We start from the raw sequence: 18,611 nt of genomic DNA, 5'->3' as shown, positions 1-18,611 counted from the left end.
TGGACTATTAAATGAAAAGCAAGTTGTAGAACCTCTCTTGAAAAAATTAATATATGCACTTTCCTTTAAAAAAATACTGATATGGAGAGGCAAAGGATTTAGGAGAGCAATTTTGAAAAACCAGAATAAAATCTCCCCTATTTTAATGGTTACTATGTAGCTATGAACTCTGTGTGACGTTGGCAGAAAGAAAGACAAGTTGATCAATGGAACAGAATAGAGAGCCGAACAAAGACAGGGAACTGGTTTTTGGCAAATGTCCAAAAACAATTTATGGGAGGAAAGATGGCTTCTCCATCAAAAAGGAGCATGGCAATGAGACATCCACAGTAAAACAAAACAAAAACTCCTTGACCTAACCACCTACACCTCACACCTCATACAAACATTAACTCCAAATGGATCACACACATTTATGTAAAATGTAAAACATTAGAAAAAAATTCTATGAGAAAAGTTGGGGATCTAAGGCTAGGTAAAGGGATTTTTAGACTTGACACTGAAAATGTGATTCATAAAAAAGAAATGGATAAATTAGAATTTATTAAAATTTAAAATGTAGGCTCTTTGAAAGATTAAATTACAAAGTGCGCACTGGAGGGAAATATTTGCAAACCACATATCCAACTAAGATAGTATATGAATGTACAAAAACTCTCAAATGCAACAGTGAAAATGAATGGTCTGATTATAAAATAGGCAAAAAACACAAACAGGCATTTCATTGAAGAGGATACACAGATGGCAAATAAGCAGATGAAAAAATTAAAATCATAGTGAGAGATCATGACACATCTATCAGAACACCTTAAAGGAAATATAAGAACAGTCCTGAATGCTAGTGAAAGCAAGCAAGCAAGCAAGCAAACAATAACAAAAACGTGCGATTATTACACATTCCAGTAACTCAACCCCAGGGCATTTATCCCAGAGAAATAAAACTTGTGCCCTAAAGGGTCGACTCAGCAGGTCCAGGATGTTCAGAACGTGCACATTCCAAAGAAAGGTCTGACTTCACATGAGTCCAGGAGGAAACCTCTAAGCCCTTGGAATGTCCTGCCTGGTAAGTGTCTTTATTTAGCTGAGGGCTTGGGTAGTTTAGGTCTACAGTGATTTATGGTGAGGTGAGGACCCTGAGCCATGCAGTGGTATCAGTTTGACTTCCATGAGGTCAGCTTTGTGGAGTCCTGTGAGTCCTTATAGTGAGGCATCAAACCCTGGAGGACTCCACCATGGGGCCCAACAACATTTATGTTCACACAAAATCCTGGATGTGAATGTTCTTAGCAGCTCTGTTCTTAACAGCCCAATATTGGAAAACAAAACAAAACAAAAACACAAGTGGTTGAAGGCAGGGAGGGGGAGGGCGTCATTTATCTTGGAAAAGAAGAAAAGTGTTTGGAGATATATACCAGAGGAAAAATAACAAACTGGGCAATGGATTGTCTACGATGTGGGGAGACACAGGATGAGGAAATGTTCCCAGAGTTTGAAGCCGGGTCACTAGCTGAAGAGTGGCATAATCCATTCAGATGGGAGGTGTGGGGTATGGCCAAAGTGAGGGTTGGACTCTTTATGATATGTCATGTCTATGAGGCATCCAAGTCAAAAAAGAAAACCAATTAGGCTGCTGGAGATCTAATTCTGGATGGAGATGAAATCTGGGGTGTGTTATAAGCACTGAGTTCATCACAAATGCCATAGAAATTTATAAAGACTAACTAGAACTTTAAGGAAATATAATGTCAGGAGGGTCTATGGGAGGAACTAGGGCTTATATAAGTTCTTGCACTCTATGTAATTGCTATAACCCTACAGGAAGAACTCCGTTGTTGTTTATTTTATTTTATTTTTTTGAAGAGACACAGGATAGTTTAATTTATAGAGTCAAGAGTCATTTATTCTTTATTACAGTGTTCAACATGCAATCTCTTAGTACAGAAATGGCATCCTGCCACTTCCCAGAGAGTTAATCCAGTTGGAATTATTTCTGGGCAACCCTTAACTATGTGTCTGCCAGCAATCGCCCTCTCTCCCTTATTACAGTGATACATAAATTCTCTCTTATGTAGAATAACTGGAAAATGAAGTTTTTCATTCGAGTAGCCATATACAGTACAGCACCACTAATTTGTCAATGGATTTGATATATTCTGAACTCTAGATCAAGATCTCACATTACTTAACCTGTCTCTGATGATCCCAAAGGCACTTGAGAATCCAGCAATGTCTCACAGTCATGGATTTTCACTGGACAGTATTATGAAATAAAGAAGGTTTGCTAAGTCAGTCCTGGCCCTGGATATTCACTCTGGAAAGAGTTTATTTTAATAAGGTTTTGACATATTTGCTCTTTATGTCATTCTGCGGGCTCAAAATGAACAACTCAGGGAGCTTTATTTTGCTCATCCACAGTTCCTACATTTTTATAACTCTCTTCAGTAAAGAGTTATAAAAATACTAACAAAAAATTAAAGGTAAAATGCAGGATGTTCAGATCCTAAGAAAACAGAAATCCACCATGGTTAGAAGTCAGGCTGATTACACATAATAATTAGGTATAATTGACAATGCTTTTTCCGAAGACTGTATTTTTGCTGTTTTATATAATATCACTAACTTGAGTTTTCCACCTTCCTCTGACTTTCATTATTATTTCAAAAACATAGAGGTCTGTAATTCCTTTTTGAACGTGCCTTCAGGGTGGAGGTCTTTGGCCATGAGTTCCTCTTTGACATCATCTAGTGCTCACTGGTGATCTGTCAGCTCCAAAGCTTCCCACTCTGCTTAAAAGCTTTGTTGGTGTCTCTGGCGATGGCCATGGCTGCTCCAGTCATCTGTTCCTGTATCATTTGTGACTGGTCAGTGGCATTATCTTGACCCAGAATCAAAGAGTAAGTTCTCCAAAGCTCAAAGACATTGAGGAAGTATTAGAATGCAGAACTCACCCAGGATGCATCTAATGTGAGTAGTTTGATTCCTTGCTGTAGCACAGGCTTAAAATGGAGGGTCAGTGGAAATGAGACCTTGGTTGTGACAAAGCCTGAGAATATCATGTTGATCCATCCACCAATAAGAATCATAGGGAGAACATTTGTTACACTGCCTTTCATCATGCCTGTGGGCATAGTGGGATCAGTCACAGGAGAAGGCACTACTTTCCTTCTAATTTTTTTGAAAAGCCCATTCTCTGGGTTGTTGAAGTAATATTTTTGTATCAAGAAAGACCGTTTGGGAATGTATTTTCCATTTTCCCTGAGGACTCTGCTTCGAATTAAGACTTGACTGTGGGAGACGTTCCTGGGTAAGCTTCTTGTCACTCTGCAGCAGGATGGACATGTGGTGGCCGATCACACCCAAGGAGAAGGTGATGATGACGATGGGCAGGACCACCTAGAGGCATATTTTGGAGTCAGGCAGCAGCTCGGGACCTGCCACCTTCACAGTGCGCTGGCTTCTGGTGAAGTGTAGTTGGTTTCTCTTACCTTGGCCGTGGGGCCTCCCCTGTGAGTTCACCTCTGGGCTTTCTCAAGCCCTCACCCTAACTGGCTGGGGCCCTATCACAGCCTCTGGCATGGCGCACTGTCCCCAGCCAGGTGGGCCACCCGGCTGCTCTGGAAGAACTCTTTATAATAAAGGTCTATGGTTCTACTATCTTCCTCCCTTAACTTCCATTTCCCTTCTATAAATACCCCTCCATCTTGGCGCGCAAGTGAGTATGCACATGGCTTTTGGCCACGTCTGCATGCACTGGGTTGGAACCCTTTATTTTTCCCAAATAAATCCTTTTTGGTAACGAAACACGTAGTTTATATTATTTTTCAGTCAACAAAATGAACTAGATAACCCGTAGGTTATTTTTTTAAAGGATAGCAGTCTAAGGCCATGCCATCCTGAACAAGCCCTATCCCCTCTGATCTCAGAAGCTAAGCAGGGTCGGGCCTGGTTAGTACTTGGATGGGAGACCACTTAGGAAGAACAGGTGCTTTAGGCATAAAAAATAAGAGATTGTAAACTGACAAGGTCCTTGCATTCTGTGAGGTCAACCAAGGGTTGCCTCGCTTAACAAAATAAAAAATAAAAAAGCATACCAATAAAAAATAAAGCCCAGGGTGGACCTACGGGTGCACTTCAAATTTTAACACCCAGAGGAGCCCGTGCTGTCAAATAGTGTTGTGGAGAAGCATGGGGATAGATAGTGTAATTGTAAGAACACATCCAAACTTGGAGCGAATTTTTTAATGTTATTTGAATCAAACCGATGACAAGTGCTGAGGAGCAAGATCTCAAATGCTCTAGTGAATAAATTTTGCAGCTTCTTTTATGCATTTGAAATTAAAGAGGGAACTAAGGAAGGTTACATGGAGGTGGGAGAAAGCAGATGGGGATTGGATTACAGGATAGTTAACAAAATTGTAGGCTCTCTTGAAGTTTGTTGTGGCTTATTTCAAAGGTGTGTTTACCTAGATGCACAGAAACAATGGACAGGGCTTGCTTAAGGCAAAGATAAACCTTTTACTAAAATGTTATATGCCTGGGGCATGACTGCTCACCATGATCTGCTCAGTTAGGAATTTATAATCAAATCACCCTGTGAGGTTACTTTCCATACCTCCTCCCCCACTTTTTTTTTGTCCACAGTAGGAATAAAGGAGAAGATCCTATGTCAGGAGCCAGAATAAAGAGTGTCCCCAGAAACAAAGATGGGCCACACCTCCTGTGTCTCTACTTCTGAAGTCTCCAGGCATCCCAGTGCCTCTGCCTCTCCCCTCTACTCCTACATATTGTGGAGATGTTTTTTCCTCAATCTCTCCCACCTGTAAACTCCTCCAGTCTCTTCATTCTTGAAGCAAAAATCTTTCCTGGACAAATTTATCTCCAGTTCCTGCACAATGTATTTCCTCCCCTTCAAAATAAACACGGAAAGAGCAGTACACAGGAGAGTGACATGATGAGATTTGTGTTTGTAAAAGGAGCCTCGTAGAGGCAGAATGAATTGAAGTAAGGAATAGAGAATAAACCCAGAGAAAATTTAGGAGGGTATTGGTGAATTTTAAATATTCAAAGATGGCTACTCACATGGCTTGATAAAAGAAATAACACCTCTAATAGGAGTGTAATTTGGGGAAGGGTCAGAAATAATGGAAACTTCCCTCCTTGGACACTACCTGGACCAAGCACAGGTGACTTACCCAGAGCCTGATGTAGTCATCTCGAAGGGAATCCTATTGGTCAAATCTGAGCATCAAAATAAATAATGATAACAGATTATAAAACATTGGATAAATAAATAGGGAGCAGTAGAAAGCCAAGTAGTAAATATGGGAGCAGCGACGGAAATGGAAAAATTGCCATTTGTCAACTATTATAACGGTAGCTGATCCAGGTGAGAATCATTAATGGATAACAAGGCTGGTGGGGGAAAGTTGTAAGGGAAACATGAAATTGACGGAAACTGTGAATATCTTCCCATAAAATTCCACTCATACAAAATAAAAACAAATCTCTGTGTGTTTGGAGAAGGCTGGCAGAGATGTCGCACAGTTATCCAGTTGGCATCAGCAGTGCTGGGGGGAGGACGGTGGACCTCATGTGCCCTGAAGGGCCGCACCGAGGGAAGCCCTGCATCAGGCCGGGGGTCCTGCTGGGGACACAGGGCCTGAGTCTGCTTAGGAGGAGACAATGGGCAGGCCTGGGTGGGGTCATCTGTGCTCTATAAATCTGTCAAGGACAAGAAAATGTGAGAGAGTGTGAAGAACAGCTCCAAAAAAAGAGAACTGGCCTAGAATGAAAAAAAAAAAGAGAGACATTTTCACACGGGTTGAGCAGTTGGTAAATTTGAAATGGGCCTGTGGCCTTGAAAAAATGTTGTCTTTCTGATTAAGGAGTTATGTGGTGGTTATCTCAGAATGCGTCCCTGTTTTTGGGGAAAATACCCTGGAGTATTTTAAAGGAATTGGAAAATGTGGTAAAGTGATAACACTGTGGAATCTGACTGAAAAGATCAAGAGTACTTTGTACTGCTCTTGCAATGTCCTACAAGTTTGAAATGATTTTAAGATAAACGACTATCAAAAACAACCTTATCAGTAGGATGCCAGTATGATCTTTTCATACAGAGGCTGAGCAATATCCAGATTCAGTTCAGGCAGAGTTATGAAACGAATCACCCTTGGACGGTCTGAATGTTATTAAGAAGGGAATATGGGGACAGTATATTCATAGCTATGTGACTGTGGTGTCAGAATGATTTCGCGATGCTGTGGAAACAGGATTTCTGAATTCAATTTTTCCTCACAAAGCTGTTCCTTACTGGGTATTTGGAAGACTGACTGCCCTTTGCCACAGGCCAGGGGAGAAGCACTTGTGTGGGGGGGTGCCTCCTCCAGTTGAGACCCACGACTCTCCAGAAACTCTGCTTCTTTTTGTTCTCCAGGAACCTAGGGATGCTCAGGTCTCAGTTTCAATTTTCTCTCTTTGGTCTGTGCTGTTTTGAGTCTGTCAGTGCATTTGTGTTTCAAGGTCATGCAGAGAGAGATGTTTGGACAATAAGGAAATTGCCACTCCCCAGGCTCTTTGCTTGCCGCAATTGTATTAGAGCATTTTAGTGTCTTGGGGCAGGAGGGATTGACTTGATCTTGGCAGAGATCCACTGGGTGCTACAGAAGTGTTTGGGAGTTATAAGATGCATAGATTTCCCTCTCTGGGCCATGCAAGAAAGTGGAGTAAACAGAACTAGGACACTTCTAAAAATATTAACATTTATCAAATACTAGCATACATAATATCAAATGAAACATGATGTTAAAATCAAAAATATATTTGTATAAATAAATTACAATGTCTTATGCAAATTTTCAGTATGGTATGATATTTTGGACTAAGAGGAAATAGATAGTAACACTTGCCATGGGAAATTGTGGGCAATACATAAAGCTTCATGATTATTAAAGGCCTATCTCTTACTAACAATGAATTAGAGAATGTAATTTTGAAGATATATTGGATGAACTTAAAATATTGATGAGACATAAGAATATATTATCTCAATTTGAAAATAATGTTATAGGAAAAACTAATGATCAAAAGCTAATAAGAAAGTGACTCTGGTTTCCCACATGTAAGTAGCTTAGGGTCACCACTCCACCCTACCAAGTAAAAATCTGAACAAATTGGAAAATCAACAATTCTTAGATATGTAAGAAGTGAGGTCACAGGACAAACCACTGCTCTCCCCAGATTGGAGACGCAGGCAGATACAGAGACTCATAGCTTACCGGAGCAGAAGCCGGGAGCAGAAACCTCCCAGGGAACGAGTGCTGGGAAGGAAAGCAAACTGTAATGAACAAATTGCTGGACAAGTCTGAGAGTCAGACACTCATCACTGGGGCCTCCACACTTTTTTATGTATGCTGATGTACGAGTGCAGTGAATGAAAGCAAAGACACAGTGGACAGGAGGGAGGAATTAGAATTATTTTGTTACTATTAGGTATTCACACTACCTGTGAAACAGCACAGTGGTTTTTAAAGTGGGCTTATTAGTTATAAATATATATTGCAAACTCTAAGGTAACCACTAAAAAAGGCAAACAAAACAAAACAAAAATCCCACCTGATATGCTATGAAAAAAGAGAAAATGGAATCATACAAATTGCTCAATTAAAATCACACACACAAAAAATGACAGGAGATAATAAATGCTGGTGAGAATGTGGAGAAAAGAGAACCGTTGCACATTGTTGGTGGTAATGTAAATTGGTACAGTCACTGTGGAAAACAGTATGCAAGTTCCCCAAGAAATTAAAAACAGAACTACTATATAATCTAGCAATCCCACTTCTGGGTATATACTCAAAAGTAATGAAACCAATATCTCAAAGAGACATCTGTACTCCCATGTTCATTGCAACATTATTCACATTAGGCAAAGTATGTGATATGTACACGCACACACACACACACACACACACACACAAAATGGAATATTATGCAGCCTTCAAAACAGATGAAATCCTATTATTTGTAATAACAACATGGATAAACCTGGAGAGCATTATGCTAAGCAAAATAAGCCAGATGAAGAAAAACAAATACTGCGTGGTATCATTATATGTGAAATCTAAAAAAAAAAAAGTTGAACTCATGGAAACAGTAGAAAATTGTTGTTGGGGGGTGGAAGAAATAGGGAGAGGTTGAGAGGTTGGTGGAACGGTAAAAACTTTCAGTTATAAGATGAATAAGGTCTGAGGATCTAATATGTAATGTGGTGATTATAGTTGATAACAGTATTGTATAACTAAAATTTACTGAGGGTAGAACTTAAAGGTGCTCAAAGAAAGAGAGAAAGAAAAAGAGAAAGAAAGAAAGAAAGAAAGAAAGAAAAAGAGAAAGAGGAAGAGAAAGAGAAAGAGAGAAAGAAAGAATATGTGAGGTGATGGACGTGTTAATTAACTTGATGGAAGGAATTCTTTCACAATGTATACATATATCAAATCATGTTGTACACTTTAAATATCTTACAATTTTATTGTCAATTATACCTTGATAAAGCTGACAAAATTCACGAAGACAGGAAAAATGGGAAGAAAAAGTAGGAACAAAGGACAAGGGCAACAAATAGAAAACAATAACAATATTGGAGATATTAATCCAACTATCTCAATAATCACTTTAAACATCAATGACCTAAATATACCAATTAAAAGATAATGTCATAGTGGGTCAAAAAAAAAAAGACCCAACTATATGTTGTCTATAAGAAACACACTTTAAATATAAAGATACTATGGATTAAAAGTATATAGAAAGAGAAAGATATACCATGCTAACCCTAATCAAAAGAAAGCAGGAGTAGGCATATAAATTTCATACAGAGCAGAATTCATAGCAAACAAAGTTATCAAAGATAAAGAGAGGCATCACATACTGATAAAGGGGTCATTTCTAAAAAGACATGAAAACCCTTCATGTGTATGCACCTAACAACAGAGTGTCAAAATATGAGAGGCAAAAACTGATAGAACTATAAGGAGAAATATTCAAATTCACAATTATCGGAAACTTTAATACTCCTCTCTCAAAAATCTATAGAACAGCAGACAATCAGCATGACTGTATTAGCCTTGAGCAACACTGTCAACCAACTTACCCTAATTGATATTTATCGAACATTCCACCCTACTACAGCAGAATACAAATTTTTTTCAAGTGCACAGGGAACATTAATGAAGATACGTACATTATGGCCCATCGAAAAAATCTCAATAAAATTAAAAGTTTCTTACAAAGTACGTTCTCTTGCCACAATGGAATTAAGTGAGAAATAATAACAGAAAGATCCTTAAAAATTCTGAAATATTTGGAAACTAAATAACTCACTTCTGAATAACCTGTATGTCAAAGAAATCTAAAGGGAAATTAAAGAGAGTTCTAGTCAAGAAAGCAGAGTAGGTAAATACTATGCATGACTCCTCCCACAACCACATTAAAAATGCAACTAAATTATTGAACAGTTAACCTGGAGAACCGTTCGAAGCTCAGCTGAACAGAAGTCCTATAACTAAGGATATAAATAAGAGGCCACATCAAGACTGGAAACTGGTAGGCGGGGTGGAGACGGGATGAAACGAGGTGGTCCCATACCTACATGTGGTGGTTGAGCATCAGAAGGGATATCTTGGCTGCAGAGTTCTCAGAGGAGTGAGGGGCCCCAGCCCCACACTGGGGCTCTCTGGACTAGAATTCCAGTGCTGGAAAGAGGAGTCCCCACAAAATCTGACTGTGAAAATCGGTGGGAATTCTGAACATCTGGGTGAGACAAAAGGCAGCTGGAAATACAGATATCTTCTTAAAGGGCTCATGCACAAACTCACTTGTTCACAGGCACTTACTCTGTACTCTGGCAGAAGGACAGCAGTTAGAGAGGTGCCAGAGACATACAGGGAAAGACTGAGTTGTGTGGCTTCATGGCGAGGGCTGCAGGGACGGCCGCCATTGTCTCTTTGTTGAGCCCTCCTCTTGTGCCGCCTATAGGCAGGTACCATCTTCCCTGTGTTGAGCCCTCCCCTCTATGTGGCCAAATCTGATTCTGCATTGCCCTGGTAAGATCTGATTGTTTTACCCCTGTGATTCCCTGAGACCTCGGCCATGAATGAAACCAAGAGCAGGTCCACTTCGTAAATTATATAAATGCCTAATCGCTATGTCGTACACCTGAAACTAATTTAAAATAATATTAAACATCAACTCTAATTGAGAAATAAAAAGTAAATTAAAAAATAAAGGGAAATTAGAAAGTATTTTGAAGTGAATGAAAATAAAAAACAGCATTCATGGGTTGCCGCTAAAGCAATACTTAGAAGGAAATTTAGAGCATGAAATATCTATATTAGAAAAAAAAGGTCTCGAATTAGACCTCTTTTACACTTCAAGAAAAAAATCGAGTAGAATTTGTCCTAGGAATGCAGAGCCAATTTCACATTTTAAAATCAATCAGTATAATTCATCATATAAAAAATTAAAAAAGAAAAATTATAAGATCATCTTAGCACAAAAGAAGCATTTAACAAAATCCAACATCCATTTCTGATAAAAACTCAGGCAAACTAGAAATAAAGGAAACTTCCTCAGTCTACTAAAAGGCATCTATCAAAACCCTACAGTTAGCATCATACTTAATTGAGAAGGATGGAACATATTCTCCTAACACTAGAAACAAATAAGGGGTATTTACTCTCACCACCTCCATTCAACATTGTAGTGGAGGTTCTGGACTGTGCAGTCAGGCAAGACAAAATATATCTGGATTGAAAAGAAAGAAATAAACTGTTCTCAAATTATATGATCTTCTGTGTAGAAAATTTGATGTGCTCTACTAACAAGCTACTAGAAATAATAAGTGAGTTTTTCAAGGTTGAAGGATACAAAGCAAGGTACAAAATTCAATTGTATTTTCATATATTAGCAATGAAAAGTTAGAAATTGAAATTTTAAAAATCAAGATTTACAATAGCATACAAATATAAAATACTCGGAGTAAATCTGGCAAAAATATAAAAGACTTCTATACGGAAAACTATAAACGTTACTACGATAAATTAAAGAAGACCTAAATAAATGGGGTGATAGAGCTTGTTCATGGATCAGAAGACTCAATATTATTAAAATATCATAATCTAAAACAGATTTCACATAGATTCAATACAATGTCAAACAAAATCCTAGTAGGCTGTGTATGTGTGTGTGTGTGTGTGTGTGTGTGTGTGTGTGTGTAAATTGACAAGCTGATTCTAAAATTTCTGTAGAGCTGCAAAGGACCTACAATAGACATAATAACTCAGAAAAAGAACAAATTGAAGGTCTAATATTATGTAATTTCAGGAATTATTCTAAAGCTATGGTAATCTAGACTGTAGTTTCGACATTAAGATATAGCGATAGATTACTGATTAAGGCTTTGAATCCAGAATACAACTTTAAAATTCAATAATGAGAAAACATACAATCCAATTAGAAAACAAGGAAAAGATAGGAGCAGACATTTCACTGAAGAGGATATACAGACGGCAAAGGAGCTAATGAAAAGATGCTGAACATCATTAGCCACTAGGAAAATACTAATTAAAACCACAGTATTACCACACAGCTGTTAGAACCGTTAAAATAAAAATAGTGATAATACAAATTCTAGCAAGGATGCCGAGAAATGATTTCTCATACATTGCTGGTGGTAATGTATGTCTCATACGTTCTAGAAAATTGTTCGCTAGTTTTATATAAAAATAAGCATATGATTACTGTAAAATTCAGTAATTTTATTCTTGGGCATTTATCCTGGGAAACGAACTTATGTTCACACAGAAACCTATATACAAATGTTAATAGTAAGTTTATAATAATAGCCTCAAACTAGAAATAACCCAAGTGTCCTCAATGAGTGAGTGGTTGAACAAACATTCATGCCATGGAATAATACTCAGTATTAATAAGGAATGAATTATTGATATGACCAATAACTTGGATGGATTTCAAGGGAATTATATTAAGTGAAAAAAGCTAATACCCAAAGATTACATACTACGTGATTCCATTTATACAACATTTTTGAAATAACAAAACTATAGACATGGAGAACAGATTAGCAGTTGCCAGGGATTAGGGATTGGAGTGGGAGGAGGGACAAAGAGAGGTAGATATGCTTCTAAAAGGGCAACATGAGAGACCTTCGTGGTGGTCTACATGTTCTGTACCTTAACTGTGGTGGTAAGTATATGGACCTATACATGTGATAAACATGCACAGAACTAAACAGACGTTGTGTACACACAGGCACATTCAGGCATGCATGGACAGGTAAAACTGCCAAAATCTGAATGAGGTCTGGGGATTGCGCCCATGTCAATCTTCTGCTTTTGACATTGTACTGTTATGTAAAATGTAACCATTGGAAGTGTAAGATGTTACGTGGGCTCTCTCTGTACTACGCTTTCCACATTCCTCTGAATCTATAATTATTTCAAAATAAAATCAAATAAAAAACTAAAAAACGTGTATTTTTAAGAAATACACATAGATAAGATAAAACTATACAAAAAGCAAACAAGGGGAAGGTAAACATGAATTTGGGAAAGAGAAAAAGGGATGAGAGGCGGTGAGGCAGGATAGTTAGCCTTGGGACATTCCTCTTCCCCTCTAGGATGGGCTCCTTAATTTTTCCTTTGTCCCTTACTCAGTCCTCTCTCAGTTTGGACTCTGTTAATAACAAAGCAAGGCCAGGAGACAAGAATAGATAGCCTTGGGCTGCCCCCTCCCCTCCAGGTGGCATGAGAAACAAGCCAAGGCCTGGAGGCAGGATGGATAGCCTTGGGACAGCCCTTCCTCTCCAGGAAAAGGCTCTAGAGTCTTTCCCTTGTCCTTTGTTCAGCTTTGGCTAATCACAATATTATAATATCTGCATTGCAATTACCATTTACCCAGCCCCCCTTCCCCTCCTCCCCCCACCCCACCCCACAAGAAAACAAAAGCCAGTAATTCGGCTCCAGGCAAAACTCTCTCTCCAAATGTGCCCACACTTTTCTCTTAAGTGTGTACTTTGGCTTTCATAAAACTTGCGCTTTCCTGCTTGCTGTTCATATCCTTGAATTCTTTCCCGCGGTATAAAACAAGAACCTGGTCACCTCGAGCTCCAGGTCCGAGTCCCTCTTTGAACCCTCACCCTGACTAGCTCTCCACAATCAAGGGGAGGTAGATGTAAATTATTGTTATCATTTAAACTTCCTTGTGGAATGAGTGATTACTGGGGGGAGGGGCATGGTTATTACATCATGCAAATAAATAAATGGTCATATGTGGGATCGATGATGAAAATATGTCATAATCAACAATTGTGATTATTCCAATTTGTGGACCTGAGACTGAAAGGAAGAGTTTATAGAGGGTGGAAAGGAGTTGGTGGAGGTCAATAGACCAGAGTTAATCATGAATTTCTGGAAGACAGGAAGCAACTGGGAGCAAGTAATAAGCAAAACAGAAGCATGACAGTTATAACTCAAAATATGCAGCTGTAGGGACTGCCTTCTGCATCTTAACTCAGGCTGGTCTCTCCCTGGAGCAGCCATGCAGCGGTAGGGGATGGCTCTAAATATCTGGGCTTGGCATCTGGGCAGCAAGGTGGGGCCCACTGTTGGGTCCTATTGCAGTCTGTTTTGGAGTCCAGCCACTGCTGGGAAAGGAATATGTGGGCCAGCCTCTCAGGTGAATGCCTAGATGGGACTGAGAGGGGTTATGGGGAAGGGTGTGGAAGGGATTCATGGTGGGCTTCCCAAATAGAATATTACCAAAGCCACCCTCTCCCCAAGTACTAAGATAATAACTGTCCTGACTTCTAACGTCATAGGTTCCTTTTGCCTATTTTTGGAATTCATATAAATGGAAATGCATTCTTTTGTATCAGGATTCTTTCACTCAACATTATGTTGGTGAGATTCATCAATTGCGCATGCAATTGTTAATCCCTTTTCATTATATCTACTGTAAAATAGAATCTACTAGGTATTCCATTGCCTAAAATAATTTATTTCTGAAAAGGAAAGGATTCCAATCCTGAACATGCATATATGACAAGCCATGTGCAAACACTGACTCAGACAAAGATGGAGGACGCACCGTTGACCCTTGAACAGTGAGGGGGTTAGGGATACTCACAACTGCCACAGTCAAAAATCCCGCATAACTACAGTTGCCCATTGCATATGTGCATTCCCAACCTGCAGCTAGCTGACTCTTGAACAACATGGGTTTGAACTGCATGGATCAACTGAAAAAGAACCACCTGTAAGTGGACCCTTACAGTTCAAACTGGTGTTATTCAAGGTCAACTGTACTTTATAGAGGGAAAGAAGAAGTTAAGAGGAGAGGCTGTCATAACCATAGAGCTCTGTTGTAAATAGAATTCTTCCTGTAGGGCTCTCACTAGGACACAGAGTCCAAGTTAAAGTGTGTCATACATTTTATCAACTATGATAAGAAGTTTATTGTATAAATATACTAGAAGGTATTTATCCATTCTCCTTTCGATGGACATTTTGCTTATCGTGAATAGTGCTACTATAAACATTCTAGTACACATCATACAAATATCTTTTGAGTCTATGTGTAAGCATGAAATTTTGGGATCAAGGCTATGGTCACCTTTACCAGAGTGTTCAGAAGTGGCTGTGCTTTTTTATATTCTCACCAGCAGTGTATGAGAGTTTCAGTTACTCCACATTCTTGTCAATACTTGGTATTAACATTTAAAATTTTTTTTTAGCTATTCTGGTAGGTGTGTATTGTTTGTTCATTGCAGTTTAAATTTGTCTGATGGCTTATAAAGTTAAGCATATTTTTATTTGATTTTTGGTCATTTGGATGTCCTTCCTCCTTTTCCCTTTTTCTTTCATTTCTTTTGCTCATTTTTCTATTAATTTGTAGAAATTTTTTATATATTTGGTCATGAGTCCCTTGCCTGTTATGTATGTTACAATTATATTTTCCCATCAGTGACTTATCTTTTTGAAAACTTATTGTTGAAAAGAAAATTTTAATTTTACTATCATCCAATGTATCAATCTTTTCCTTTTGGGTTAGTGATTTTCTTTTTGTTCTTGAAGAAATCTTTATCTGCCTCCTAAGGTGCCTTTAAAATCTACATGTGCCTCCTAAGCCCCATTGTCCTGATGCCCATTTTGTGCTAGAAAATGAACTAGGCACTTTCATAGATGTTATGACTCTCATTTGCCCAGACCAGGATATGTATGCAAGACAATTTCCATGGCCACCCAACATCTGAGTACCCCTCCTACCTCAGAAGATAAGGGCCTGGATATAGTAGCAGGGAGCCAGCAGGCACCTATTCCCAACTCCACCTGCATCCCATGAGTGCAAGGCTTGAAGAATGGAAGAAGCTGTGATGTTCTCAAGGCAGAACCAAGTCAGAGACTTAACTCGGCAAACAGACTGAGGACACAGAAGCATTTGTTTATATTGACACGGACTCCAGGAGCTGCATGGGCTGGGATAGGAGAAGATAGAGGAAAGATCCAGTATGAGGAGGAGCAGAGCAGGAAGAGGCGAAGCTGTAAGAGAGGAAGAGAAGGGAAGAAACTTTTGTTTAGCAGCTCAATACTGTGGGATGAGAGTCAGGATTTAGTACCTCAGGCTATCAAATCCCTGTTCCAACACCTACAGGGGAGCGACCTTAGGAAAATTATATCATCTCTCTATGTCTTCATTTGAAAAATGAAGCCGATGATAACAATTTTCACCTAGGAGCATAGTAAACGTTCATCATCATCAATCATCATCATCATCATCATCATCATCATCAAACTCTTTTTGAGAGCAGCACAGAATTCCACTGTGTAGGCATAAAATCATTTATTTATTCAATCCCTTATAAAAGGGAGTTTAAATGCAGAGCATGTCTGTAACAGGATGTTAAGATAAAAATTTGGCTGAGACCCTATTTTTGTCTGCCTGTCTGTCTATTTATTTATCTATTGGTCAATCTATCATCTCTTTCTACTTATCAAATACCAAAGTGAGCTATGAGAACATCCAAGGTGTAGTAGTCATCTACTGTTGCATAACAACCCCAAAACTCAGTGGCTTTAAAATATCAGCATTTATTATCTAATACATATTTCTGGGACAAAAATCTAGATGTGTCTTAGCTGGAATCTTTGGCTAAGGGTCTCTCACAGACTGAAGTTAAGCTGGTGACCAGGCTGCAGTCTTCTCATGGCTCAACTGGGGAAAGGATTCTCTAAGTTCACTCACGTAGGCACTGGCAAGATTAGCTCCTTGCTGGTTGTTGGTTTTTGACTGAGGCGTCAGCTTCGCATGGGCTGTTGCGGGGGATTGCCCTCAGTTCTTTGGCTCACGAACCTTTCTTAGGGCCCCTCACAACATGGAAGCTGGCTTTCCCAATGTGAGCAAGCAAGAAGAGGCAAAAAGAAAACAAGTGTGTGCAAGAGAGAAGTAGCATTCTTTCATAGCCTGATTTCAGAAGTGACAGCCCACTACTTTTGCTGTGTTCTGTTTGTTAGAAACAAGTAACTAGGGCCAGCCCACACTAAAGGGGAGGGAATTAATTACACAAGCGTGTGAATACTGGGATGTGGGATCATTGGGATTCAATAAAGAATCTGCTACCGCACTCCAGAACTTGCAAAAATAAAACAACTGAAAACCAGTTACATGACTGTGAAATTCCTCATCCTCATTGAAGGAATAACAGGTTTCATTAGTCGCTGAGTTGTGCCTATATTTCCCTTTATGTTTTGGACCTTGTCTATTTTCTGTAACAGAGCCGCCAAATTTTGATTTACGTATGTTGAGGATAAGTAATTAGATGCACACGAATTCGGAATTGTTTTATCTTTCAGTGGAACTCGGTCTGCTGTCATTATGAGATAATTTTTTTTAACATGCTTTTTGCTTTTGACCTTAACATGGCTATACCAGCTTTGCTTGGTTAATATTTGCACGGTATATTTTGTCTACCTTTTTACTTTCAATTTTTTAGTTTTAGATGTGTTTTTTTTGTAAACACCATATACATATATCAAGATCTATATGTTTTTAATGCAACCTGAAAATCTTCCTTTTCATGGAAGTATTTAGACCATTTTTAGTTAATGTATTTATTAATATTTTGAGATAAAGTTTTACTATCTCAATTATGTGTTTATTATTTGTCCTGCTAGTCTCGGCTCCTTTTTTGATCCTTATTTGCTTATTTTGGATCAATTAAATATATTACCACATTCCCTATGTTAGTTTAGAGAATAACTAAACTAACTCTTTTAAAAAAATTGAGATGTAATTCAAATATTAACATTGACTATTTTAAAGTGTACAAGTTAATGTTTTAGTATATTCACAAAGATGTGCAGTCATCGCCAGTATTTAATTACAGAACATTTTCATTATCCCAAAATAAAACTCTGTACCCACTAGCAGTCACTCCCAATTCCCAAACACCCCCCACCCCCACACACATATTCCAGTCCTTGGCAACCGATAATGTATTTTCTGCTTCTATGGATTTGCCTATTCTGGACATTTCATATAAATGGAATCATACAGTATGTGGTTTCTTTGATTTACCATCACATTTTCAAGGTTTATCCACATCGCAGCATGTATCAGTACTTTATTCCTTTTTTTTTTTTTTTTGCCAAATAACATCTATTGTTTAGATGTACTTTATTTTGTTGATTCATTCATTGGTTAATGGACACTTAGGTTGTTTCCATTTTTGTCTTTTATGAGTAATACTGCTATGAACATTTGTATACAAGTATTTGAGAACCTGTCTTCATTTCTCTTTGTTATATAACTAGGAGTAAAATTACAGGGTTATATGGTAACCCTATGTTTAACTTTTGAAGGACTGCCTACCTGTTTTCCACAGTGGCTGTACCAATTTACATTTCTTCCAGCAATGATGGAAGATTCTAATTTCTCGCATCCTCATAATATTTGTTATTTTCCATTGTTTCTTATTATAGCCATTCTAGTAGTATGAAGTGGTATCTCATTGTAGTTTCGATTTACGGTTTCCTAATGACAAATGATGTTGGGCATCTTTTCATGTGCTTATTGGCTGGCCATTTATGTATCTTCTTTGGATAAATGCTATTTAGATATTTTGCCCGTTTTAAAATTGGGTTATTTGTCTTGTTATTTTTGAGTTGTAGGTGTTCTTTATATATTCTGGATGCTTGACCCTTATCACATATATATTTGTAAATGTTATCTTCATTACGTACTTGTGATTTATCTTTTCATGTACTTGGTAGTGTTCTTTGTAACACAGAGTTCTATTAATTTTGATGAAGTCCAATTTATTTTTTATTTTTGTTGCTTGTGCTATTAATGTTATATCTCAGAAATCATTGTCTAATTTAACATTATGAAGATTTACACCTATGTTTTCTTCTAATAGTTTTATAGTTTTAGGTCTAACATCTAGGTGTTTGATCTATTTTTGAGTTATTTTTCTACATGGCGTGAGTTAAGGGTCTAACTTTATTCTTTTCCATGTGGAAATCCAATTTTCCTAG

General features: G+C 38.2%; 2 pseudogenes; one reads left to right on the top strand and one right to left on the bottom strand.

Moving 5' to 3' along the window:
• Positions 1-2,652: 2,652 nt before the first annotated feature.
• Positions 2,653-5,212, bottom strand: LOC102898939 (annotated as a pseudogene).
• LOC112482528 lies at positions 3,876-3,994 on the top strand (annotated as a pseudogene).
• Positions 5,213-18,611: the final 13,399 nt, after the last annotated feature.

Source organism: Pteropus alecto, unplaced genomic scaffold, assembly GCF_000325575.1.
Source record: "Pteropus alecto unplaced genomic scaffold, ASM32557v1 scaffold135, whole genome shotgun sequence".
In the NCBI taxonomy this organism is placed as follows: Eukaryota; Metazoa; Chordata; class Mammalia; order Chiroptera; family Pteropodidae; genus Pteropus; species Pteropus alecto.
This window is presented reverse-complemented; position numbering and strand designations above follow the sequence as displayed.